Source organism: Triturus cristatus, chromosome 9, assembly GCF_964204655.1.
Source record: "Triturus cristatus chromosome 9, aTriCri1.1, whole genome shotgun sequence".
NCBI classification, from domain to species: domain Eukaryota; kingdom Metazoa; phylum Chordata; class Amphibia; order Caudata; family Salamandridae; genus Triturus; species Triturus cristatus.
In genome coordinates, this window is record NC_140592.1 from 1,081,644,941 (window position 1) to 1,081,671,468 (window position 26,528).

Genomic DNA, 26,528 nt, shown 5'->3' on the forward strand with positions numbered 1-26,528 from the left:
TCCCTTTTTGCTTCGGGACTTAAATGAAATGTTAATGTTTTTCTTTTAGAAAGTGACAAAATCCCATTCTGAGGAGGGTCTTAGAAAGGTTTTCAAACTTTATGACTTTCGGATTTTCACCGGGCTGAATCCCCTTGTGTCTTTGATCCAAGCACGTAAATGCAGAGAGAGGGGCACCACATTCCAAAGGGACATGACTCCGTAAAAGACTTTCCAGGCATAAATATCTCCCTTTGGAAACCAATTATATTCCATCAACTGAACATATAAACTCCCACTCACCACACATTTATCTCCAGTCCTTGAGGCAATGCTGCACAATAAGTCAAAACCTTTATATCTGCAATTTTTATTAAAGTACATTTTCAGGAATCAATAAAAACACAACATAGCAGAAACCAATTTCTTTACTAATGTGATCATCTGTTACTCAAATTTAGCAGTATCTATGTGTCGATGCGTTTTGTTTTTCTTGGTGCTTTTCCCACCTAAATCTTTTAAAATTCCTATCTCCGGTACCCTTCGTTGGATTTGTGCCATGTTGCTATCATTTTGCTTATTAATTTGTTCTCAGTTTTTTCAATAGTGTTGAGATTTTTATTTTGTTGTGCTTTTCAACTTTTTAACTGTTTTGGTTTTCTTTAAATTAAGCCTGTCTGCTCTGTGTTATAAATACCAGAGTTTAATCTCTGGTTTAAATAATTGAAATCTTTGATTGGACCAAAATGGCTAGGGACTCTCTTCTTATTGCGGACTTCCTCCCAAACAAATTAATAATTCACTTTCTTATAGTATATATTGGTGTTGTTTGAATAATTAATTTAAAATGACGATATATTTTCCTATTGACTATTTAGTATATGGAGCTCCTCATTGTTTTAATTATATTATATTATATTATGTTATGTTATGTTATTTTATGTTATGTTACGTTACCTTATATTCTATTTTATTATATTCTATTCTTTCCAATTCTATTTTATTCTATTCTATTAGTGTTTATGTATATATGTATGTATAGATAGATAGACAGATAGATAGATCGATCAATCAAATCATTTGTAAAGCGCCCTACTTACCTGTGAGGGTTTCAAGGTGCTGGGGGGGCGGGGGGTGCTGCTGCTACTGGTCAAAGAGCCAGGTCTTGAGTCATCTTCTGAAGGTCAGCAGGTCTTCGGTTTGTCGTAGGTTGAGGGGGAGGGTGTTCCAGGTCTTGGCAGCGCCGTGGGAGAAGGACCTGCCTCCGGATGTGGTTCTGCGGATGCGTGGGACCGTTGCCAGGGCGTGGTCAGCGGAGCGGAGTTTCCTGTTGGGTAAGTAGAAGGAGAGTTGACTGTTGAGATAGGCTGGCCCGGTTTTGTGGAGTGCCTTGTGTGCGTGCATGTAGATAGATAGATAGATAGACAGACAGATATGTAAACAATTATTAACTATCAATATGAATAAAGGTGTGTTCCATTATGTACAATATGTATATGTGTTATAACTTCGACCGCTGATCTGATGACAACATTGTGTTTACAGAGTGATTAAGCTTTTCTGTTATTGTATGACATAACAAAAAATATTATGTGGTGCGAAGTACATTATCCTCAAGAATTATGTTTGCATCTCTTCTCCTGTCTTAGATTGATACTATTGTTATTTTGCCCTACGTCTGCTTATTTGTTTTTGTTTTTGCACAAATAGATCCTGTCTCAGTTGCTGGGGTTTGTTTGCCTCCTCTTTTACTGTTGATGAAGATGGTTTATGGAGATAGTTTATTAAATACTGTTTTAATCTGCACTTTTTTGCCAATAGAGGAGGGATCAAGACTCCGATTGACACCTTTCATATTTTGGGCACTATTTGTGTAAAATAGGGACTTGGGGCCTATTATCATAGCAGGCGGATCGCCACCGCCCGACCGGCAGTGGCGATCCGCCCGCCAATACACCCCGCCGGACAGCTATTTGCCCCCGCCACATTAGCATTGCGGGGGTACCGCGGCAGACGGAAAGACTGTCTGCCGCTTTTCCGCTGGCAGGCAATCGTCCTGGAAAAGCCCATAATATGGTGGCGGTGCCTTGCAGACACCGCCATCCATATTATTATGTATGCGGTGTGCATGCATTTCCATGGCGAGACTGCGCCATGGAAAGGCATGCAGAGTTTACTTTGGGGGCCCGGTGCAGGCCCCCGGGGAGGTGGGGGGCTGCACTTGGGGGATACCCATGGTACCCCCTAAATTGGCATTCACAAGTTGGCAGGCACCGCGAGGTGCCTGTCACGTTGTGCATGCCAATGGACAACATGCATTTTTAACATTGAGGCGGGTGCAGCTTACAGTACCGCCGCCACAATGTTAAATATGCAGGATGCGACCGCAAGGGTGCCGGTCGCATCCTAAGGGGCACAGCGGGACCGCTGCACCTCTGGCAGTCAGTCCCGTTTACATTTACGGTGGCGTAATGGGACCCTTTGTGTTTAAAACAAACTGGACTGGCCTTGTGGTTTGCATACATAATTATGGGGATTTTCAAAGTTTGATTGAATGTTTATGTATTTTTTATTATAAAACCCATGACCCAATGTAGTAAGTAAAGATTTTTTTAATTATTATTATGATTTTTGAGTAGGGTGATATGTTTTGTTCTTAATCATATAACCCTGTTAGATTTGGCAGTGTTAATTATTTTGATAATTACTGTTTATTGTAAATATCACCAGTACAGAGTGGGAACAAGATGGAATAATTGACTTCGGAGGTAACAAGGATTTCATGGGATTTGAAGATTTCCATGTGAATAAACTGATGTCCCTTTGAGGATAGGAGAACTAATGAGAGTAAACATAAACCTAATCGTATATTATTTTTTTTAAGTTCAAGAAAGCTTTATTGATAACAATAAAGGTGTCAATATATAGTACATAATATTAAACTCATGTCATCACATTACAAATTTGATGCAATAAAATTACATGAATCGGACTTACTCATGAGAAAGAAACATAACACAACTATACAAATGAAATATGGATACCGTTAAAATATAGACGTTTCTAGGAACAATTAGAGGAATCAGGGAGGCTTAAGAACTTCTTGCTGAGATGGCTGAAGTTGAGAGCAACGTGCTGCACTTGCGTCAAGAAATATCGCAACCGGAGACCATAAGTCTAAATGTTTCGTAGCCATTTGTATAGGATACACAAAGGAAGTGTCCAACCTATGATTATGACGAATCGCATACCACCAGGCCTTAAAAGAAATTTTTGTGGAGTCTTTACAATTAATAGTAATTTGCTGAAGAGCTACTGCTAATAACAAATTGATAATTTTGACATAAAGCGTAACAGTTTCCCAAATAGATGAGAGACTTCCCAAAAAAATATGAATAAAGGAAAAAGAAAACTTAGTACCAAAACTTAGGTTAATTTGGGACCACACTTGTTTCCAGAAAGTATGTACATAAAGGCAAGAAAATAACATGTGAAATGAATCAGCATTTGAGGACGAGCATGTCCAACAGGTGTCTGGTACAGTGGTAAACCTTTTGCTTAAGGCATTTGGTGTTAGTAAGAGTCTGTTATATACAAAAAATAATGTTTGCGTTGTGTTGGCTGCCCTGGAAGATTTACGGATCATGGTCCATATTTTCATCCACAATGACACTGGCCAAGATATCAAAAAATCCCGTTCTCATGCCTCTACTATTTTAGACTTCTGCCTAGCAATAGCAGTGCCTTGTAAATAGCTGTATATAGTGGAAGCTTTGGGCAAGGTTTTTAACAAAATGTGAAGCTGTGAGAAGGTGGTCGGAATAATAAGTGTGTTAGGTGTAGTGGACAATTGAACGTGTGTATCCATCACAGTTTTCTCAAGCAGGTTGTATTTATGTTTAAAAGAAGCAGGCAAATTGAATAAATGGTTTAGCGAGGAAAAGTGTAAAAAGTTTGTTTGTGAGAACAACTGATGGATCCATATTAGTCCCTTCTGTCTCCAAGTCTTCCAATAGAAGGTTTTATTTCAAATGACCATATTTTTGTTGTGCCAAATTGTTGAATTAAGTAAAGAGTCTGTAGTAAGTGGAATTGAAGGGGAAATTGACTCAAGAAGTTTGGAAGTGAGTTTAATTATGCGGGTAGAAAGGGACTGTGGTTTACGTGAGAAGGAGAGATATTCTGAAAAGTAGAAGGGAGACAAAAAAAGATGTTCAATTGAGGTCCATAGAGGACAGTCTTCTGTGGAGTCAAGCAACCAAAGAGAAGCCTGACATAAAAGGAATGCTTTCTGATTGGTTTGAAAATCAGGAAAATTAACTCCACCTTCCATCTTAAGACGTATTAGTTGCAATATAGACATTCGGATTTCTTTTTGTTCCACAGGAAAGAATGGAATTCACCCTCTTAAACAATTTAGCGGGAATAGGGACTGGAATATTAGAGATGGTATACAAAACTATGGGTGACAGCATAATTTTTATAGTATCTAAACAAACCCACCAGGACAAGTAGAGAGGATACCATCTAGTGGTTAGGTCTGAAATCCTTTGAATGCATTTGTTCATGCATAATGTCACTGTGTCCGAAATTGAAGAAGTAATATGCAATCCTAAATATTTAATATGTTGGGGACTCCATATGAAATTGGAGGCGTTAAAATCTGATTTAAAAGTATATTTGGTTAAAGGCTAAATGTAAAATCTTGCATTTATCGTTATTCAATTTGTATCCAGAGATAAGGGAAAATGACCTTACTTCTGCTAAAAAGGCAGGAATGGAGTCATCAGGTTTTGACATAAAAAGGAAAATATCGTTGGCGTAATCAGCAAGTTTATTGTGGGAGTTTAGGGTTTGGAAACCATATCAATTTGGATTTTGATGTAATTTGGAAAGAAAAGGTTCCAAAGCTAAGTTGAATAAGAAGGGAGAGGGGGGCATCCTTGACGCACTCCTCTGCCTAAATCAAAGAATGGAGAAATCAAACCATTGGGACAGATTGCAGTAGAGTGTTAGAATATAAAAGAGAAATTAAGCATATAAAATTAGGGCCAAAACCAAACCATCTAAGGGTGTGAAACAGATAAGTCCACTAAACCCTGTTGAATGCTTTTTCTGCGTCTAAAGCAATTGCCGCAAGGGGATATTTTAGGTGAGAGGATTTAGATAAGACGTTAAAAAGAAGCCTCGTATTGTCTGATATGAATCTCCCCTGGCAAATATGTGCTTCTGAAAAGGAGCCAGAGGAACTATTTAAGAAGCGAAAAGAATTTATCAACGAGTGTAGTTTGGGCAATAAGAGTTTAGAGAAATGGGTATAAAATTTGACAGTAAAACCATCCGGGCCAGGTGTTTTATCCTTCTTAAGGCATTGCAGAGCTTTTAAGAGTTCTTGCTGCGTTAGGTCTAGCTCCAGGGAGGACAAATCCGGAGGAGTATGTTGGGGTTTTTGGATGTTAGAAAAGAAATGTGACAGGGAATGATCTGTGGGCTGTGTTTCGGATGTATATGATGATTTGTAAAAGAGAGAGAATTCATTCAAAATTTCAACATCTCTTTAAAACAGTGTTCATCGTAAATAGAATCAATGTTCAATTTATTGTGTCGAATGTTTAAATAATTGACCAATATTTTCCCTGCTTTATTTTTACCTCCATAAAATTTTGCACTGGATTTTAGCAAATATAATTAGGCATCATCTGTCGACTTCTTATTGAATTGCAGTTTGTCATTTATAAGAGCTGTTAAACAATCTTTCGAATGTGTGGAATAATAAGAGTGCTCCAGTTTCTTAATGTCAAGTAGGAGGTCATTAGAAAGTTTACGTGCGATTCACCATTTCTTGGCAACAAAGGCAATAATGAAATCTCTTGCTGAGGCATTGAAAGCATCCCATATAGTTGAGAATGACAAGGACTCTGTTTGATTTATCTAAAAAAACTCTTAAAAAAAAAGTAGTAAAGGAAGCAGTAAACTCTGGATTTAAAAGTAGAGCGTTATTAAAACTCCATCTCTTAGTGCCAGCAATTTTAGGCAGGATGTCAAGGCAAATTGAGTCAGGGGCATGATCCGATAATAAAATGGGACCAATATCTGCATTTGTGAGGGTTTGCGAAATATTATGGGAAACAAATATATAATCAATTCTTGACTGAGTTTGATGGGTTGGGGAGTAAAATGTGTATTCTCTAATGGTCGGATTGCATAGACGCTAAGCGTAAAGAAGTTTATGCTGAGTAATAGTATGAACAAAAGCTTTATGGGGATTATTGGGGACAAAAAGAAATCTGGAATTTCTGTCAATAAACGGGTCAAAAGTTTGATTGCAGTCGCCAGCTAAGATGAAGTTATCTTCAATGCAATGGGTGACTTGTCTGGCCAAAGTAGGCCAAAAAGAAGTGTCGCCACATGTAGGTGCATAGACATTGAGGAGAGAAACTGGAACACCCTTTAGTGACAATTTAACATTCAACCACCTGCCGTCAACATTTGATTCTTGCGATAGTAATGTAATTGGGAGTGATTTACGACAAAGGATCATCACACCATTGTGCTTACCGTCTCCCTGGGAGAAGAGGACTTTCCCTACCCAACCTTTTTTTAATTTTAGCAATTCAACATCCTTGAGGTGTGTTTCTTGCAGAAATACTATGCCAGCATCTAATTTAGTCAAATGAGGTAAGACCCTTTGTCTTTTGATGGGAGAGTTTAAACCCCTAAAGTTCCATTAAATCAGTTTCAGTGACATAAATTGTCAAAATCAAATTGACCTAGGAACCTGAAACAAAAGTCCAATTCATTAAAACAATAGCAAAGAATGTCAAAGGAGAAAAGTAGGAGAGAAAAGTTTAGTTCAAGGCCTAACAAGAAGAAATAGAAGAATCGCATAGCCAAAGCCAGAGATGAAAGTCAAATATATTAATGTAAAGGGAAATACGTGCAATGGATAAATGGTGAAAGAATAGAGAAATAGAAGAATTTTGATTTGCAATGACAAGAATATTTATAAATAGAGGAAGACAAAGAGAAATGAGGATGTAAGAGACACCTAAACATAAAAGAGTGAGAGACTGTAAGACAAACCGAAAAACAAAAGGCAAATCAAAAAACATACCTACAAAAAGAGAACATGAATGCAGGGGAAGGTGGAACCACATGGAACAGACGAGACGTCTAATGAGGACCGAACCGAATCGGGGGGGGAACACGCCATAATGTAGGCACAACTGTGGAAGAAAAAAAAAAGGAAAAAAAATAGAATATTTAGTAATAAAATATAGGATAAATGACAAGCATGAAAATACTAAACTAAATAACATTAACTGGAGATTCTAAAGACAACGATGAATTATAAATTTATTGAAGGTAAATATCAACAAAGAGCTTGTGGTCAGAGAAAGGGTAACATCGTATATATAAAGTTTAGGAAAGTCAAGTAATATGTGAGGAGAGAGGTCTTGAAGAATCCATAAAGTCCGTCTTGTGTGAATTGATGAAGCTTTGCAGACGAACTGGATCTTCGTATGATGTTGTTCTGTTGTTGTTGCTGACTTTAAATAAACATGGGTGAAAAAGGCCATATCTGACGCCCATGGAACGTAGATCTGCTCTCATGGCAAGGAAACCTTTGCGCCTGGCTGCTGTAACCTTAGAGTAATCCTGGGCGAAGAAAAGTGTGGAGCCAGACCAGGAAATCTGTTGGATAGCTTTAGCGGCTTTCAGAACTTTCAATAAATCTGCGCACTCTAGAAAGTAAAGAATAACTCCTCTTGGTCGCTGTGAGGATGAAGTGTTGGTAGAGACACAACCTAATCTGTGAGCACGCTGTATATTCAAATCGGTACCTTCTGGCAGATGAAGAATCTTGGGGAGGAAGGATTTGAAGAAAGCAATAGAGTCCGTACCTTCGACCCCCTCTGCCAGACTGTAAATGCGAACGTTGTTTCTCCTATTGCGATTTTCAAAGTCCTCGATCTGCTTTTGAAGTGTTGAAACTTGAGATTGCATGAAAGATCGCTTTTGGTAGTATCGCTAAAGGAGGGGATGTTTTGCTCTACTGCTGTGAGCCTAGTATCAAGCTGTGACCAATTATCAGAAAGAGTTTGCAATTTGGAATTAGTTTCCTCAACAAAGGGTCTAAGTGCCCTTTTTTCCTGTAGCAACAACTCCAATGAAACTGGAAAACCGGTTTGGGTGGTGAAAGGGGATCTTGTTTCAGTCGTTTCACTTTTGACTTTTCTGGTGTTGTTCGTAGGGGTTCCATTGTTGTGTTGCTGCACTGTGTCGCTAGAGACCGGAGATTTTCCAGTCTGGAGAATTCTGAAAATAGTTTTGAGTTCTTAATGAAAACGCGCTTTGGCTTCGATGTGATGAAGAAGGATCCCTTCGTTCTGCCCATCAGCTTGTAAGGTAAGTGAAGTAGAAATCTGTGAAGACCAATCCAAGACTTAATGATGGGAAAATCAATAGATGAAGGAACAGAGTCAGTCTTATAATAGAAACGACTAAACAAAACAATGCAGCCACAGTGAGTAGGAAGGTGGAATACAGTCCAGGCAATGGTTAGAGACGTTGTACAATGAGAATCGCTATAGCCACTGTCACAAGAGGGACTGCTTTGCCACTTAGTACATGATGTATTTTCTCTCTCACAGTTAATGTAGGTCATATAAATTATGACACACAAGCAGGGAATTAATAGTTGCAAAAGAGATTCCCCATTAGAGCGCTCAGCGAAGAAATAAGCAAATAAAAAACAGTTATGCTTTATTTACAGCATCACAAGCTCAGCATGTAAAAAGCATATATGTTCCTCAAAATGGCGGCTGCAACCTCATCGTCCCGGAGTATGTGTAAAGGTGAGGTGAAAAAGCAATACTGCACCGCCATGAAGCTCCCCCCAGAGGAAGGTGTTGAAGACAATTTAAGCAGGAAAGCCTGGAGCGCATTATATGAAGTCCATTTTCACCAATTATGAAGTAAAAGCAAACTCTCGTGGATCGATCCGAGGAAACAAAATGGCGGCCGCAATAGTGCGATCTTGTGCTCAAGCGTTTACCTTGAAATGCGGCAGATTATGGTTGCGGGGAGTAGCGGAAAAGCTCATATCCGTGTGAGCATCTTTTCATAAGGTGGTTCACGCTGGATGTTCTTGAAGCGTGTTCCCGCCACGTCGGACCGGGAGCCTCCTGAGAATGCCGCTATGTCCGTTGTGTGCGAAGCCACGCCCCCCAATCGTGTATTCTAATCGTATAATTGTACTTCGAATATATCAAAATAGCTGCATTGCAATACCTTATTTCTGTAACGAGGATACAATTTAAAAATGTGTTTTTTCCCAATGGAAAATAAACCAGTATCTATCTAGTTGACTTATTGAGCAGCTTACATGTTTACGGAAATACAAGACTGAATTGTAGCATGGTACGTAAAGAAATCAATCTAACCTTAGATTACTTTACAATCGAATGGCCAATTTATTGACATATGGTACCTCTATTTAAGTCGCTATTTGACACAAATAGGTATCTATCCCTCATCATTGCTATTGCTCGGACAATTTTGTATAGTATTTGTCTACAGAAACGACGAAATAATGTTGTAATAAACTTGCTTGTAACAGGTGCATTTAAGGATTTTATTTGAATTTCTACATTTCTCTGGAGTTTATTGCAGGATACATTGCAGACATTGTGATAAAATAGAAATTGAAAAAGTGCTGAGCCAAAGCCAATCAATATTTCATCAAATTGTATTTTTATTTAATTAAATCACACTTTTCGAGGATTATTTGGGGAAATGTTTATGCAGAATACTAATAATTGTTGTGGTGCATTCTGGTACGTTAAATTGAGCATGAAATCGCATTTTCGCACACTCATTATGATTATTTCGTTTTGGTTTTTCCTTTGAAATTATTTTGTGCTGTCTCAGTCATAAATGTCCCTTCGTCGACCCAAAATATTAAAACTGAAAAAGAAAATCTGTTTTATTATTGGCCCAGTACACAAGTAATCTTTTAGGTAGATTAAGAGTTCTCTTAACCAAAATGTGCAGGTGGCTTAGATTGCTAAGTGTAACAAGGAAACGGCAGAAGGTCAATGAAGGATAAACAAAATGTTCACACGTTTAGTAACATTATGAAAAATCAGTGTAACCCATGTCTTACCTCAAACCCTTTTGCTTTAGATAGCCTGAATTGACGACCTCTGCTAGGGTTATCGACCTTCCATACTTCCTTCACCCGTCTTTGACTGTTTCAAGTTGCCTACAATTCCCTTCTTGTGCAGCCCATGTACACATGTAACTTGCATAACACTTTCTCATGCGCGGTCGTGGAAAGTGAGAAACATCTATAACTTGAGTAGTTTAATTTGGCAGTAGATGTAGAGGGTCATTCTGTCTGGTCTTTGTAGAATGTGTTATCAGGATAGGTAACTGTTTCTCCCATATGCCTGAAACATTTGCACATGGGCTGTGCCGGCTTGATTGGATTGTGCCTGATAAATAGCAGTGAGACTCAAAAAAGCACAGCTAAACCTCTTCTAAAATTAAAAAAACATTTTATTAGTTTGTCTCATGCAAGATAATGTTCTGATTTTGAACACCTTGGAGATGTGGGCCTAACATTCCCTAACCTGAAAATGACTCAACTAGCACAAAGTGTGGCACATTTATCCAGTCAGTGATGCATTAAAACTGAATTTTATCAGAGGATGAGGGATTAAAATTATAGCTGGATGGGAATTGGTTTTTCTCAGAACCCCCTTGCCTTTCCTGGTTTCAAAACAAAGTCAAGACAATGAAGATAAATAGGGTAAGTACATATTTGGTGTCCGCCAGTACTTGGCAAAAGGGAATATTGTAAAGTTGTCACTCACAGCTTTCCCATTGGTCGTCAAATGACCTTCCAGACATTATTACCAAACGAGAGAAGGGTGTTTTATGCATGTGTTCTCCTGAAAGTGGTGGAATGTCTTTAAAATACAACAATTTGGGTTATTGTCTCTGGAGTGACCTTGCTCAGCAAGAGAGTCCTCCGACACTTTGATGGGAAAGACATAGGGGCATATTTACAACAAAGTGGTGGAGCGCAGCATTAATCTCCTTGGCTTAACGCCATGCTCCGCCACTTCAGAAAACGCAAGGCCGCACCAAATTTACAATATTAATGGTGACCATTTTTAATAACCTTTAAACCCCTTATCTTTTTTCATTTTAGTGATATCCATATATTTTTACTCACTTTATTTTAAATTGGTATTATCTTTAAATATATTATTTCTTAAGTGTATTATTGGTGGGAGTCTTATTACTGCACTGATTTCTGAGGCCTTCCAACTCAGGGCAAACAAACCATACTGTGTCAAATAATGAAATTCTGCAAAAGACTTAATAATAAAGGCCTAACACATCCTACCAAATGCATATTTCACTGCTCCTAGCCTACCAGCAGTGTGCTCTTTTTGTAAAAACGCACACGTTAACATTCTTGTCTGTGCCTATGACTCCTGCCCTAAAGAAGCTGTACAGAAAAAAAATCTGTTTTATGAGGTCAAGCCAACTTGGGGCCTGACTATGATGCTGGTCAGACTGCCCTTCTGACCCCGGCAGCCTGATTCTGGCTGCCGGGGCTGGGAAAGCTCCGCCCACTGTATTACGATGCAACTGCTGCTACCCTGGTGGACTCATCATTGGCACTGCACTACTCCCTGGACTTGTCACTGCAAGTGGGTACAAATGCACAAGAAACATGTGCAGTTGTAGACGCATGCATGACACATATGGGGACATGTACCCGATTACTGGAGTGTGGCGATATGTGCACAGTCCAGTCAATGGGGATACATGCCATATGAGGACTTACCTGGATTCCGCAACCAACATGACCGTCCACTTTGGGGTGCACCTGCTGAGGTGTAGGGGGGACCAAGAGAAAGGGATCCATACTGGAGTCTGCCTGGGAAGAGAGGATATGGTCAATAAAATCAAAGATGGCAGCAGTGGCTGTGGAAAAAATAGGAAAAGCACATTATGAAGAGACCTTAAACCTGAGTGATGCTTCTAAGCTTCAAAATGTGCATATCCTCTCTTAAGCAAGAAGTATGGCCTCCACAAAGTATCTAATTATGAATCAACTGGAGTCAGAGAAAATAAAGAGACTGTAACTCTAGGAGCTGAAACAGACTCTGGATTAACAAAGGCAGCCTGACAGTTGTGGGTGAACATAACTCTAAATTGCTAAATAGTTCGATAAGAGGCAATACTAATGTGGCTTTAGAGGAGCTACAAAATATTACTGCAACAATGCATCTACTGGATAAATGTTTCACAGAATTGCTCCAACTCTTTGAAGCTACTTCACAGCCAAAGTAGCTGCACTGACACACTTTATTCTGCATTAAACCAACTCACACACTTGCATCACTGAGGGTGTATGCTTTAATTGATGTGCTTGAATATAGTTTAACTCTTTTCCAAATTACAACACAGCACACATGCAAAGTTGGACCTGGCTTAGCAGATCAGGCTGGACTGTTTCCATTGGGTGCAGAGTCAAGACTGATTTGCATATGGCTGGGTTCAAACTGGAATGGCATGGTGAGCAAAAAAACAATGAATTTAGGCCCAGATCTCTGTACTGGGTTGAATGTATGACATTGTTCTGCATTCTGTCCATCAACTGTTCTTTTTGCATTTGTCACCCCGAGTGGGATGGGTATGCCCAGACGTGGGTGCTGTGCTCTCCATGCCACTGGAGTCAAGCTATCCTGGCTGATGAGGGGTGAAACCCCGAAACCGGTCCTAGGATGCTTGTTTCCAGTCCAGGGAGGACGTGGCTTGGCAGTTCAGGCTGGACTGTTCCCATTTGAGCGCAGGGTCAGGTCTGATATGCATATGGATGGGTTCAAACTGGAATGGCATGGGGAAGAAAAAAAACAATGGATTTAGGGCCAGATCTCTGTACTGGGGTGAATGTATGACATTGTTCTGCATTCTGTCAAGCAATTGTTTTTTTTAAAAAACGCATTACTGCAGCAGCTTCCGGATACCAATGCTGCCTCCATCTCATTCTATTTTCATGCAGGAAAGTCCTGATATTTGTGGGGCCGCCGAAAAGCTCTCCCCAGATCAGTACCGCAAATATGCTGATTCTTTGGTGGCATGTTCAACCCAAGATGAATGCGCGTTCCGAATGCCAGGACAGAGCAAGACTGGGAGCCCCTTTTGAGGCAGCTTGAAACTAGCAAAACACACCATGTTGCACGGCCTGGAACTGACTCCAGGAGGGCTAAACTGTGTCTCTAAATCCTGTCTCCACACGGCTACAGCTGCAGGGACCGCTGCTCATGCCCGAATCAAAGCAGCACCTCCTCTCTCCAACTCTCTGGCAGAACTAGCCGGGAAGGAGCAGAGCATACGCTCAGCCTGCTCACGCATCCGCCATCTTGCCTCCCTAAGTTCATTTATTTTATGAATAATTCACTCCATCCATGCAGTAAGAGGTTCTGAATTATAACCAGGAAATAAGCCATATCACATTCTGTGCTAATGGACTGTCAGTGTACAAATCTGTCTCAATCTGTCTCAAGCAGAAGTAAAACTACAAAAGTAGACAAATTGCACAGGTTGTATCATAAACATAAAAAGTGGCAATGTCATGAAATTATTACTCTAGTCTAGGTGGGCATGCCCTCAAGCGATGCTGGACATTCCTGAACACTCCTCTGTGGAAAAGGGTATAAGTCTCCCCACAGTTCTAAGGAAACAACCTTGGCATCTGTCACTGTGTAGACATGGCAGGATAAGGGAAACTAGAACAGAACATGTAACATGCAGAACATGTAACGGCACATTTGATTTTTTTTTTATCCTATTAGTTTTTATCTTAGCTCCCATAATACTTTTAGGTCTGTTTTGGGGCCCATGACCCAAGGGTTCGATGACTTGACTTCCTTGGAGAGGATGGAATATGGTCAGAGTGAAATGTCATGTAACAAAGCCCATGAGGCAACAACAGGTAGAATAAAAGGTTTGTGCCAACAATCAGGAAATTAATGGACTGAACAGCAGAGAAGAGGTGTGGCGAATAGATGTGTTGCCCAAAAAACATAATATGGAAAGTCTGTTTCCTGATTCAACTGGATTTGTTCTTACACATACCCTTTTGTGTATAGAAACTTCCTGGTGGAGTGGCTCAAAGAGAATCTGAGGATGTACCCCGGGAGAAGATCTGTTTATGAGTGTCCACCCTTGGAAATGGAGAGTTCAAAGTGCGAGTGAGATTGTTTTGCAATCCTCAACAAAATTGACATAGCTTTTTTACCAGACTGATGGAATTCTGTATAACTGTCCTGAACCAGTACAACCCAGGTAAAAGGGCCTTGTGCAGCATGTTGTGGCACTCAACAGTGCTCTCCAAGCCTAGTCTCCCTCTGACCTCTCTAGATCATTAGCACTACCACATGAAGCTATCTCACAGGATAAGAAGGCAGACTGAAAATACAGGTCTTTACTTGATTGAGCTAGAAATAAGGGTGTTGGCAGCCAGGTCGATGTAAAAAAGACTAGGACAGATTGGTCACAGGTATTATGATGATTTTGTCTGTTTTTTATTTGTTAACTATGGGCCCGATTCACAGAACTAACTTAAGACAAAATCCTAAACTTACTACTTTTGGTATTCACAGAAGTTAGGATTTTGTCTTAACTTTGTCTTAAGACAAACTTAAGACAGACTTAAGACAGACTTAAGACAGTCTTAAAACAGACTTAAGACAAACTTAAGACAGACTTAAGAGAGACTTAAGTTAAGATATTGTCTTAAGTCTGTCTTAAGTCAGTCTTAAGTCAGTCTTAAGTCTGTCTTAAGTTTGTCTTAAGACAAATTTAAGACAAAATCCTAACTTCTGTGAATACCAAAAGTAGTAAGTTTAGGATTTTGTCTTAAGTTAGTTCTGTGAATCGGCCCCTTAGAGCATATGGGCTCTGCAGGAGGTGGTAATGCAGGATATAGGGTTGCCAGATTTCTCTGGTTTCAAATAGGGACAGGTCTGTGACCTGTGATTATGATGTCTTATTCAAGGAACACCCATCTTTGTCAAAATACTTGAAATCAGTGGATTTCTGTCTTTTTTTTTACTAGACGGTTTTTAAAAAGTTTTTCAGTAGTGCATTGCATCACCACAATGTCATATGTCTTGCATGGCACTTCCAACCAATAGTAGCTTAATAGCAATAGCAAAAAGAGCTAAACGTTATGGGTTCCTAAACTTTTAATGAAAATATCAGAATACTAGTCGGACAATCCATGGTGCTCTTAAATTGAATTACCGGACTGGCTAAAATTTCACGCTTAACCTGGAACAACATTGAAGCACTGTTGGACAGAATGCTGCATCAATTGTGCTGGAACCTTTATGGTCTACTACAGACCTGCAACGTGTAGGTTTGATATTCACCATCCCAGGGTGTGGATGTAATTGCAGGATTTGGGAGAGGCCTCATAAATTCTATGATATGTTACTTGTGGGTTAACAACAGACAAATACCAATTTTCTATTATGTTATAGCAATTTACAAGGCTTCACAGTGCTATTAAAACAGAACAAAGCAAGACAGACTGGGTTAAAATAACGCAGTCTTTAACTGCTTGCGGAATCCAACTTCGTCAAAAGGTGCAAAAGGTTCAAAAGGTGCATTAATGACAAGATGCTGAGTTTTTCCTTTGAGTTTTGAGTATTGTAGTCTTGCTTTTCCGATTTTAAAGCTACAAGTCCAAGAATATAAAGTAAGGCCCTGGACTGGAGAACCTAGTCATGCAAGCACCTGAAAATCTTGGCAGCTAAATTAATCTTTCACTGTAACAAGTCTCCCTGAAATGCACAACTATAAGACATCTACTCTCCTATTTTCCACCCAATTATATGTTATAGTTTTTCCCTGGAATCAAAAGTGTCACAGAACTCTGTTTCAAGAAACCCCACTTGGCACTGATTAATATTTGCTAATTTATTCGAAACTTTGTTGTGAGAAATTGGGTTGTTAGTTGACTGGGATGTGAGCCCTGGTCAAGCAACAGCCACAATCTCTTGCAGGGTGAACCTCAAAATGCCACTAAATTAACCTGGGCAGCTTGGCACAAAAAACAGTATGGTTTAACTTAGAGGCAAGGTATAAAGTATTTATGCAACACACAAAAAATCTGTGAAAATGCAACGCAATAAATATCCCAAACCAATTTAGAAAAATAGAGTATATATTAATCAATTATTTGACACCAAAGGACAAAAAGTGATCATTATAGCCAGAGGTATGAATTTCTAAAGTTTTTAGTGATAACTAGTGCCTAAAAGATCAAATCGGCACCCTTTGAGATCTATGCTCATGAGAATAGGTTGAAAAATATGGCTAGACCGCGATGGAGCACTGTTTGGATACAAGTGGATTGGGCGCAGTCAGTGCTTACGTTTGGACTTAAACACAATTTTGAGAAAAATGGTCTGAGAAGGTAAAGTTCAGTGGGGCAAGGCTGCAAGAGGTGTCCTCAGAAGGAGAGTTGTCGCAGAATAGCCTTGGGTCAAAGATGTGGTGAAGATTTCTACATTCAAAATTAGTCTCTGAAATGGAAGTCGAAAATCTCCAGTGGTACGAGCAGAGGGCTGTATCTGGAACCAGTCCCTTGAGGCCAGATACTTCTTTGGCAAAGGTTCGCTGAAAAAGATTTGCTGCTGCGGACAAGGCCATAATGAGAAAAGCTGTGAAGTCAAGCCAACCTGCCATGCACCTCGGGCGGAAAGAAGAGCAGGTTGGTCCCGGTCTCCTCCAGGTTCTCAGATTAGTTTTTGGAATTGACCATCTGGTCATATTTACCACCACCACCAAGGTCCCAGGTCTGATGGGTCACCTCTTCTGGGTTCAGAACACACTCAGGCTGAGTCTAGGTGCATTTTCAAGAATGTGGGAGCTTTTACATCCCTGTGGTTTTGAACAGGAAGCTTGCAAACTATCCCTTGGAATCACTTCTAGAAGTCCTGGGTGCAGGTGAAGATGTAGGGCTCAAAAGTATGGCCGGCCTCTGAGGGTTCAATGCAGGCTCCATGCAGCAAAGCAGTCCTTCCCGGTACAGCAGCAGTATTTCCACAGGTCCAGTATTTAACTGAAGAGTGGGTCTGAAGGTTCTATTTTTCAGGGGTGGCTCTTCTGTTGGAGTGGAGGAGCGTTGCCCCACTTAAATGCCAATCAAAGCCCCCATGATGAAAAATAGAATGGTAACTCATGGCCATTTTATTTTTAATCGTCCCGTCATGACCCAAGCGTTGGGATGGGTCCTCTGCTAACTGACAGCAGCAGGGAGGTGGGTGGACTGGTAAATGTGCTGCCTAAAGTGCACATGTCTTTTTGGCTGGCTGTCCTGTGACAGCCAGCCACACATGCAGACTTTGAACCTCTCAACCCAGCTGTCTTATGACAGCTGGGTTGAGAGTAAATGCAGGCCTCTAGAGCACTGTGGAGCCGAGTGAGATGGCTCCCTCCAATAAGGGTGCTGCTCAGTGCTGCACCTGTGCAGTGCCAGGATTGGAGAAGGGAGTTTGCTCATCCCTGCAGCCCCACATTCGTGGAAGAAAAGAACCGGAGCGCAGGACAGATAAGCCCTCCCCCCATAGATGCCAGCCTCTACTGCTATTTTTATACCCATTTGCCCTTCTTATGGAAAGGTTCTTTGAAGTGCATAGAATTTCCTGATTTCCCTGCCCTGGCTCCAAGCAGGCTGCAGTGACAATGTAGGGTCTATAGGCATTTTGTGTGAAGTCAGAGCACAAGTTTTTCAGGTGTAAGTGGGGCTGTGCTCACCTCTGCCCCCACACCCTGCCAGCAAAAGGCCCATTGAGGCACACCTAATCCTATTGTGTGACTGTCTGGGAGGAGTTTATAAAGTCTAACTGTCAGCTACACCCAGTCATGTGTGCGCAGAGAGGCAAAACTCTGTGAACTCTGCCTGTGGAGCGTAGCTTACTGCCCAACCTTACCTAATAGCCAGCTACTCTGTGGGATTGGTTGGAATTGTGTGGGCATGTAGTGTGGCAATTAGTGTGGCAATATGAGAGTGTTTCTGTGTCATTCTTAACTACCATGCAAAAAGTAAAGTGTACATATTTTCTAAAGCGATGTGACCCTCTTTGGTACCAAAAAATACCTCCTCAACTGATTTCACCTTAGCTGAGGTCTCTTGGTGCAGCTCTATGAAAGCATCCTGTATAGTATACAACAGTGTCTCAACAGGTATTGTTTAGTACACAATTTACAAAAAAGCACAATGAATTGCAACAAATTGGGAAGAACGGGTGGCAGGGAGACAAAAGACCAGGATACATTAAATGGGGAAATGCTTTTTTCCATATATTCAGTTGTACGATCAAGAAACACTTACAAAAGCATTGTGTTACATAGAATGACATGTAACCTGTACTAAGCTGTGCACAAGTGCTCCTGAAAAGGTGAACTGCGCTAGTTACAAGTGAAGGGGTATATACAGCGGAAAAGGAGGTGCAAGAACAAAAGATAATGTATACAGTGAACACCTAGTAGTGCTGCACCACTAGGAGTTCAGTGTGTATATATAGTTTTTACAACACAATTTTGTTGGTGCATGCATGTATACTGTGTGTGCCCACAAGGTGAAGTGGGTGGACACATCATAGCATCTTTGTTTACATTTTAGCCAAGTAGCACAGCATTGGTGATGCTATGAGGCATCGCTAAAAAAACATTGGCAAAGTCAGTTTAGTTCCACAGGCAACACCTATTGGCTTTACAAATATTTATTTGAACTAGTGCAGGAATGTGGTAGTTTACACATCCCTCCATTGGTGTCCTATCTATTTCCCAGGTCTATTGGAACCAGCAAATGTATTTTTTTCTTAATGAAGGAGAACCAAACTTTGTCCCTTTTTTTTTAGACTAGCTATATACTAGTTTCAGCATCTGGACAAATTTAATTACATGAGCACTGCTTTCTGGGACATACAGTTGGCAGAAAATCCTAAGTGGCCAGCCTACACCAACTCTAGTCCATTTTTCAAGTTCAGTAGTTTCTGGTTTCATCATGCTGCATTCGCAGTTACCGGTGAACAAACATCAACCGTCTATCACAATTATCTAAGATGCTCATAATTAATCAGTAGTAAATACACAGTTACTTAATTGTCAACATTAAATGTAATGCACAACAGTTCTCAAAATAATATATTTAATAATGCATTTCACATTCTGATTTCATATATACCTTAATATACAAAGACACATAGAGGTGGTCCCATTCCCTCTCTCAACACATATGTCTCCTACTAACAAAGAGTCCGTCTTACTCTCACATGTATACATTCACTCATACAACTTAAAAATTCAAAATCAATATATCCCCAGTGTCTCCTAAATCCCAAGATTTTATTGCGTGACATGACATACAAATTTTTATAAATTACTTAAATTACAATCTTTGTTTAGCAGGATATTAGTGAATAAACATGCATATATTGCATAAATATTCACAAAAGAACTTTTAGTCAATATCTTGTACTGTGCCAATGCGTGTTTTAGTGTAAAACAGCAAACCCTCCGAACCGGCTGTATACCTTCCTCAGAGCAAGTTTTAGATATTTGCAATATAGGCATTTTCTCCTATTTTCCTCGAGATAGTCCAGGACCCCCTTCTTAGGCACCTGCACTCTATACATCACATTCCTAAAACTATGTCAAAGGTCTTCGTCCTTGACAATGTTTAGTAATAAGGACCGCCACTCGACCTTTTAGGTAGAGAGATCCTTCATCCCAGAGTATCCTTTAAGATACTGCCGATCTTGGTGATTGCCAGCATTTAGAGACACTGATGCATCCTGCTTGAAGCTGATAAGATCCCACTACCTGACCAGAGCTGCTGCACCTGTTGCCTTTCGCAGCAAATTCTTTCTCCGTGCTTGTCTGATAATGAGAGCCTAAACTGCAAACAAGGTATGCAGTGCACCGCTTCTTTCCCAGAACATTTAATCCGCAAGTTGCTCTATTTTATACTCTTCTAGGGTAGCACAAAGAAGTATATTTAGGGTGCTAGGCTTTACTCTTATTGTTTGCAACATGTCTTCTTTTTTTCTATCCTTTGTGATAATGTTAGGTGTACTAAGTAATAGGTTCACCCAGTTGTAATAAATACTTTTAGTTAAAAGTGCCTGTTCTTGTTAGTGCAATGTGTGTAATACTGGAAAGGGTGAAATAGGGTTACTATTACCATGATGCCCCCGATCCCCTTTAGAAAGATTGTTACTAACTCAAGAGCAATGATTTCACTTTAACTATGTATTGAGTGGAGTTTTGCGGGTCTACACTCACCTTTCTTTCACATCGTGCTGGTGCATTGAAGCGAGTTCACTTAGGTCAATTGTGGATGTGAAAGCAAACCTTGTAGAGCTTCACCAGAGTTGTAGCTAATGTAACACTCATGTCTAATAAGACCCCCACATCCTCTCAAATTCTTTTGTGGCTCCCGGGTAAGTAATATTGTGTCACTGTCGTTGGCTGTGGCAGACTTGATATCTTTACTTGTGTCCTGTCAGTCTAAACAGTGACTATTGCTTTCACCTCACTACTAATGGAGTTTTGTGAGGAAATCGAAATGTGAACACTCCCTAAGAAGTCTCAGTACTGTACCTCAAATGTTCAACAATTCCTAAAATGTTTTCTGAGAGTGGGGATGCCACCTGCAAGCAGGGAGAGTCCTGCCGTGTGTTTATGGACATTCACACAGTGGCTCTACCTCTTGGTGTTCCTCGCTCAAGTTCTTATCCCCACTATCTGAAGTATAAACTTGTGCAACTCCCCACTCACTCTGGTTAGCTTTTCCTCTACCTTCATTTGCTACCTTAGCTATCACTTCCCGCCATTTTCTCAGCAGTGCCCCCGTGGGTAATCCATTGATGTCCTTCATATTCCCTGTTGCCCTTAGTCGGTCTATCCACATCTGCCTTCAAGCAATTCTTACTTTATCCTCCCCACCCGGATCCATCATAATGGCGTTGCACACTGCTTGACTTTCTGTCTATATGTCCCCGAGTTGAGAGATCCTGTGAGCCACAGACGCCTAGACATTGATCAGACTTTGATCTGAGGCGGGTCCATGGATCTGATCCTTCACTGGTCTCGACCACGTGACACACTGACACGCTAGTGAGGCGCGGTCAGGCTATGCCCAGTGGGACACCGGATTTCCTAATGAAAGGCCTCAGATTGGCCACACCACGTCATTCCCCGCTGGCCAGGCATCCGCATTCAGGTTCATTCGAGTCTGGCTGGGATACCTAAGATTACTTATGGCTCCAATTAGGGGTACAACTGAGCTCAATACACCATGAACCGCCTACCAACCGCAAGTTTTTAAGGCCCACTGTCAAGTTTGACTCACTAGTCAACGGGCACGAAAAGCAGACGCACACAGGTTATGGCGAGAGACGCACCTTGATGAAGTAAGGGTATGAGTGTTGGTATGAACGTCTATGTGTATTTCAACCCCCAAACAAGTGGCAGCACCATAGGTGAGGAACATCTCCATTCTTTTAACCAATTTTTAAAACCTTGTCATTTTCTTCTCCTTTTCTCTTCAATTTTAGAGTGTGACTACAGGGGTCTCTCCCTTACTCTCCTCCCATGAGATGTGTAGGTTTAGTTAATAAGGTAAGATAGTGAGTACATCTCACCAAAAAGTTTTCTTAGGTATTTGAATGTGATTCACGCTTGCAGTGTCACGTGCTACACAATTTTCCACTATCTGTATTATTGATGCATTTAGGTTTATTCTCATGACTGTAGTACTTTGATGACAATCTTCTTCCAATTTATTTTTTTGTTTCCCATACAGACATCATGAAATGCATATTAGGTAGAGCATTGAATAGGTCAGCCTACGCAGTGGTGTCATCCTACCAACGTGTGTGGTAAGATAAGGAGCCCTTTTTAGGTCTCGCCTGACCCAGCGCATGCGCTGGTCTGGCGAGACTTATTGAGAGGGCTCCAAAAAGTGCTACCAGGCCAGCCTAGACCTACAGTGCATGTGCGCGGCCGCGCGCGCCGCGCTTGATGCGATTGCTTTCACTTTTACGGCCGCACGGCCTCTTTGATGTTTGGCCGCTTGTTTTTTTTGGTTCAGCTCGCTCGCCGTCCCTACACCACCTACCACCCGTTGCTGCGTTTCATGCTTTTGTCAGCACCCCCGCCAATGTGCATCTGTGGGATTAACGAAACAAAGCACCTTCCACATTGCGATCCTGTACACATTTATTTTTTGCAGTTTTTCATAGGCGTGAGCTCGACCGAAGGTATCAGAGCGCTTTACTCGAGTGCGAGTTGCATTACAGATGGACTTTCGTTTTAGGCACGGGTAGATTAAGTGATTTGCTAAAAATCACATAATGTTCGAGCCTCCCTCAAGACTAGAACCTGATTCTCCAGCTTTAAAGTCAGCCGTCGTAGCCATTAAGCCACATCTTCTGCTTTCATTGTCAATCGGACATTTGATCGGCTTGGTGCACAGAAGGAGACCCCTTCTCTAGTTCCAGGTAAGAGCGCAGCTCGACTCTCTTGTGTGCTGGGTTTGCTGTAAATGCCGCCTGATGACAACCCCTTCTTCCTAAGGAGCGCGGCCCAGTAATCCGATTTGTTATTTTAGGAGGATTTATGGAGCGTCTGACTGCCCACTTCCCTCTCAAGGGGCTTCCAGGCTCCTGAACTCCCTCTCTAAACTCTACAGCTGACAAGGTGTGGACCCTGTTAGCATACATTTACAATGCGCACCTCGAACATGTCCTCTCTTTCAATCTTCTGCCCTCCGTTGTATCTTTCTTTCTTCTTTACGGATTTGCACTTCCTGCTTTAAGGAAGGAATCCTAAAACTAAGCGAGGTGCATGAAGAAGCACTTACCGCCGGGACCTCTCCTTAGCGGGCCGCAGCTGGCACCTTCTGTGGCCCCTGTACCTTTAAGTGAACAGTATTGCAATGTCCCAGCATGCCCTATGCACTTCCCGGGGTATGGTCCAGTTCCAGCTCTCCCCAGTAGTTACTGCCATCACGTTAATGGGGCACCACTGGGTATTCTTCCGAGGGAGGCTATATTTCACTTTGGTTTGTGTCAGTAACTGAACTTCCAAAAGTACCCCTCCCAATGTGGTTGTCAGACCTTTTGAGTAACTACCGTAAGTGCACACCTCCTGGAGGTCGCACCCTCAGCCCCCAGCGAGGCATTCTTCAGCACTAGGAGGCACCCTGGAGAAACACTGCCCTCTGCTCACCTGGTGACGACACTCTTTCATGGTGGGGTCACTGCTTAGGTATCTATCCTTCCTATGATCTCAGACCTAACAAGCAGGGCCATACGGACTATCTCTCTCCACACCTCTCTACCTCTCTCGCTACCTCTCTACCTCTCTCTACCTCTCTCTACCTCTCTCTGCCTCTCTACCTCTCTCTACCTCTCTCTACCTCTACCTCTCTACCTCTATACCTCTCTCTACCCCTCTCTACCTCTCTACCTCTGTCTACCTCTCTCTACCTCTCTCCCTCTCTACCTCGCTACCTCTCTACCTCGCTACCTCTCTACCTCACTACCTCTCTCTACCGCTCTACACCTCTCTACCTCTCTACCTCTCTCTACCTCTCTACATTTACCTCTCTACCTCTATCTCCCTCTCTACACCTGTCTACACCTCTCTACACCTCTCTACCTCTCTACCTCTCTACTACCTCTCTCTACCTCTCTCTACTGCTCTACCTCTCTCTACCTCTCTACCTCTCTCTCTCTACCTCTCTCTACCTCTCTCATCTACCTCTCTCTACCTCTCTACCTCTCTCTACCTCTCTGCCCCTCTCTACCTCTACCTCTCTACCTCTCTCTACCTCTCTACCTCTCTCTATACCTCTCTCTCTCTATACCTCTCACTACCTCTCTCAAAAGATGGCTGCAGCGTCTACGTGGAATGCGGTGGACTAAGTGTCAGCGGTCAGAAAACAAATTCAAAGAGAGACACTAGTCACAGTCGAGTCGGAAGGAAGGCTTAGCTCTAAGAACCAAACCTTCAGGGGTCTCCAATATCGTCAAACTGGTATTATATTTCGGTGTCAATGGGTACTATTGGTGTGTCTTTTGTAATGACTGACTGACCAGCTGTGGTGACCAGGACGCCAGGCAAAGAGTTCTGGCCTATAGTAATGTCATTTAAAACCCTAAAAGTCAATTACTTTGTGATACAAAACCGGCCAGGGCAGAATGCCATACAAATCCCGTTTCTCTCAAAGGAGGCAGGGACGTTGCTTCCATTTGTGCAGGAGGTGCAGTGTCACCGAGGCCCAGAGGCCTGAGATGCACACTGAACCCACGATTATTGCTGTATCTTATAATCAGGCCAGGGCCACTGAAATATGCGCCTGCAGCGATTTTCGCATAATTATAGATTTGTCACATTTGTCACATAATCCATCATCTTCTGCATAATCGGCAGATATTAACAACAACAAAAATAAATTCCAGCTCCAAAAGTTACAAAAAATGCAGCAACACATCTTGCTGCTCAGTGAAAGGCGTTTGCAAAGCTGGACAGGTCACCTTTCTGTTGCTTATTGCTGTATTTGATTGTTACACTGGTACTAATGAGGTAACCTGTTGTTATACAGTATTAAGGGCATAAAGGATATTTTAACTATTTCCTATTCTATAAAATATTCCAATGTTTTGTATTTGGAGATTTTTTATTGTCAGCTTTTGCTTATGATTGTAGAAATTATGCTGCACAATTTTTTTTCGTATATATGTTGTTGGCCTTTCAGATTATGTGGCTCTCTTTGGAGTTCCAAGATCATACATAAATTAACTTAAAACTACTAATGAGGTGCAACCAATGTCCAGGCAGTGTTACCAAGTTTAACAAGCATTGGCATAGCCAATAGGTCTCGCCTTTGGGACCTTATAAGTTTTTAGCTATGCAACAGTTGATGTTGTTGCACCAAGGATATTGTGCTGCATAACTAAATACTTAAAAGGTCCCAAAAGCGAGACCTATTGGCTATGCCAATGCTTGTTTATATTTCTATTTATCTTGTCCTGATGAATGTCATGGACCGCTCGGGCCAGATAGGGAGAAATATGTCGACAACACTTACCACTACGGTGATGGGACAATAAGCTCCCCACACTCACCGGTCTTGTATTTTAATATCATATGATCCCCTCCTCAGAATAAAATTAATTCTGGCGATTATTCTGATTTTTAAACTTAGCTTTAAAAGTGCCTCCCTGTCTCCAGGTGTAGGCCCGCTCTCCATTGAAGTAATCTAATAGTAATCCCAAGGGCCACACTTACCAGTGGCCCGCAATATCGAGTCAATAATAAGCAGTTGGCAACGAGGAAGGTTCAAGCATTTATTGGCCACAACAGAACTCTACATAGAGGAGCCCCATCGAACCTCACCCAGAAGGTGTGCCGACGAAGACTGCTGGCTCCTTGACAGAACAACACTTATATACATTACAGATTCAGCATACAAAGCAGGTTACTATCTTGTTCAAAGAAGTGCGGCCGGGTGACTCCCTTTCGTCTCGGGCACAGAGGAATTTAGCTTAGTACTCCCTTCAGCAGATGTGACCTTGAGCCTCGGCCGTAAATACAATTCACCCTGTCTTTAGGCTGGTACGAGCTAAATCATACAGATAGTGTTAACAGAGAGTCACGTGACCTAGGCCTAGTCAGTTGCGATCCAATATGGCTGAACTATGGCTTTTCGGCCCTTTCTATCATGCCGAGTACTATAGAGAATAGGCCATCTTAAGAAGCGGTTCTATGGACATATGGGAGAACACAACCCTAGATACGTTATGCTAACTTCATATACTGGCCTGAATCCCACAGAACGGCCCTTTTTAGCATAATGTAGCTATTCTTTGAAAATTCCCTCGTCTATTTGCATTATGTCTTGTATCTCCTTCTGGACTAGTTGAGCATTCATCTTACTAGGACCGGTTTTAGGGGTTGGTAAGGCAAGGCGGACTTGGGTGGCACAATAGGAACAACAGGCGGGCCCACATTGGATGCAGATACAACAAGTGAAAAGGAAACCCCCTATTCCTAAAAGGCACATGAAGATCTTCCAACCCCAAGTGGTAAGGAGACCCCAAAACCAGCCTGAAATAGACCAGGTTCCGGTCTCCGTGTGAATCTCGGATGCCAACCGATGTAACTTCTGTATGGCCAGATGGACTGAGGGGGCGGAGTCAGGTATATATACACAGCAGGAGCTGCCAATCACTCTACATGCTCCCCCACGGTCGGCTAGAATGACATCTAAAACAAGGCGGTTCTGAAGCGTCACAAGTCGGGTCGCTTGAAGCTCGACTGTGATATTAGTCAGTATACCCGCAGTGGTATTTATTACTCCTTCCACCACTCGGGACAGTCTCCTAATTTCTTTACTGGTTATAATGGGTCCCCATATAGGCAGGACTCCCTTTATTATA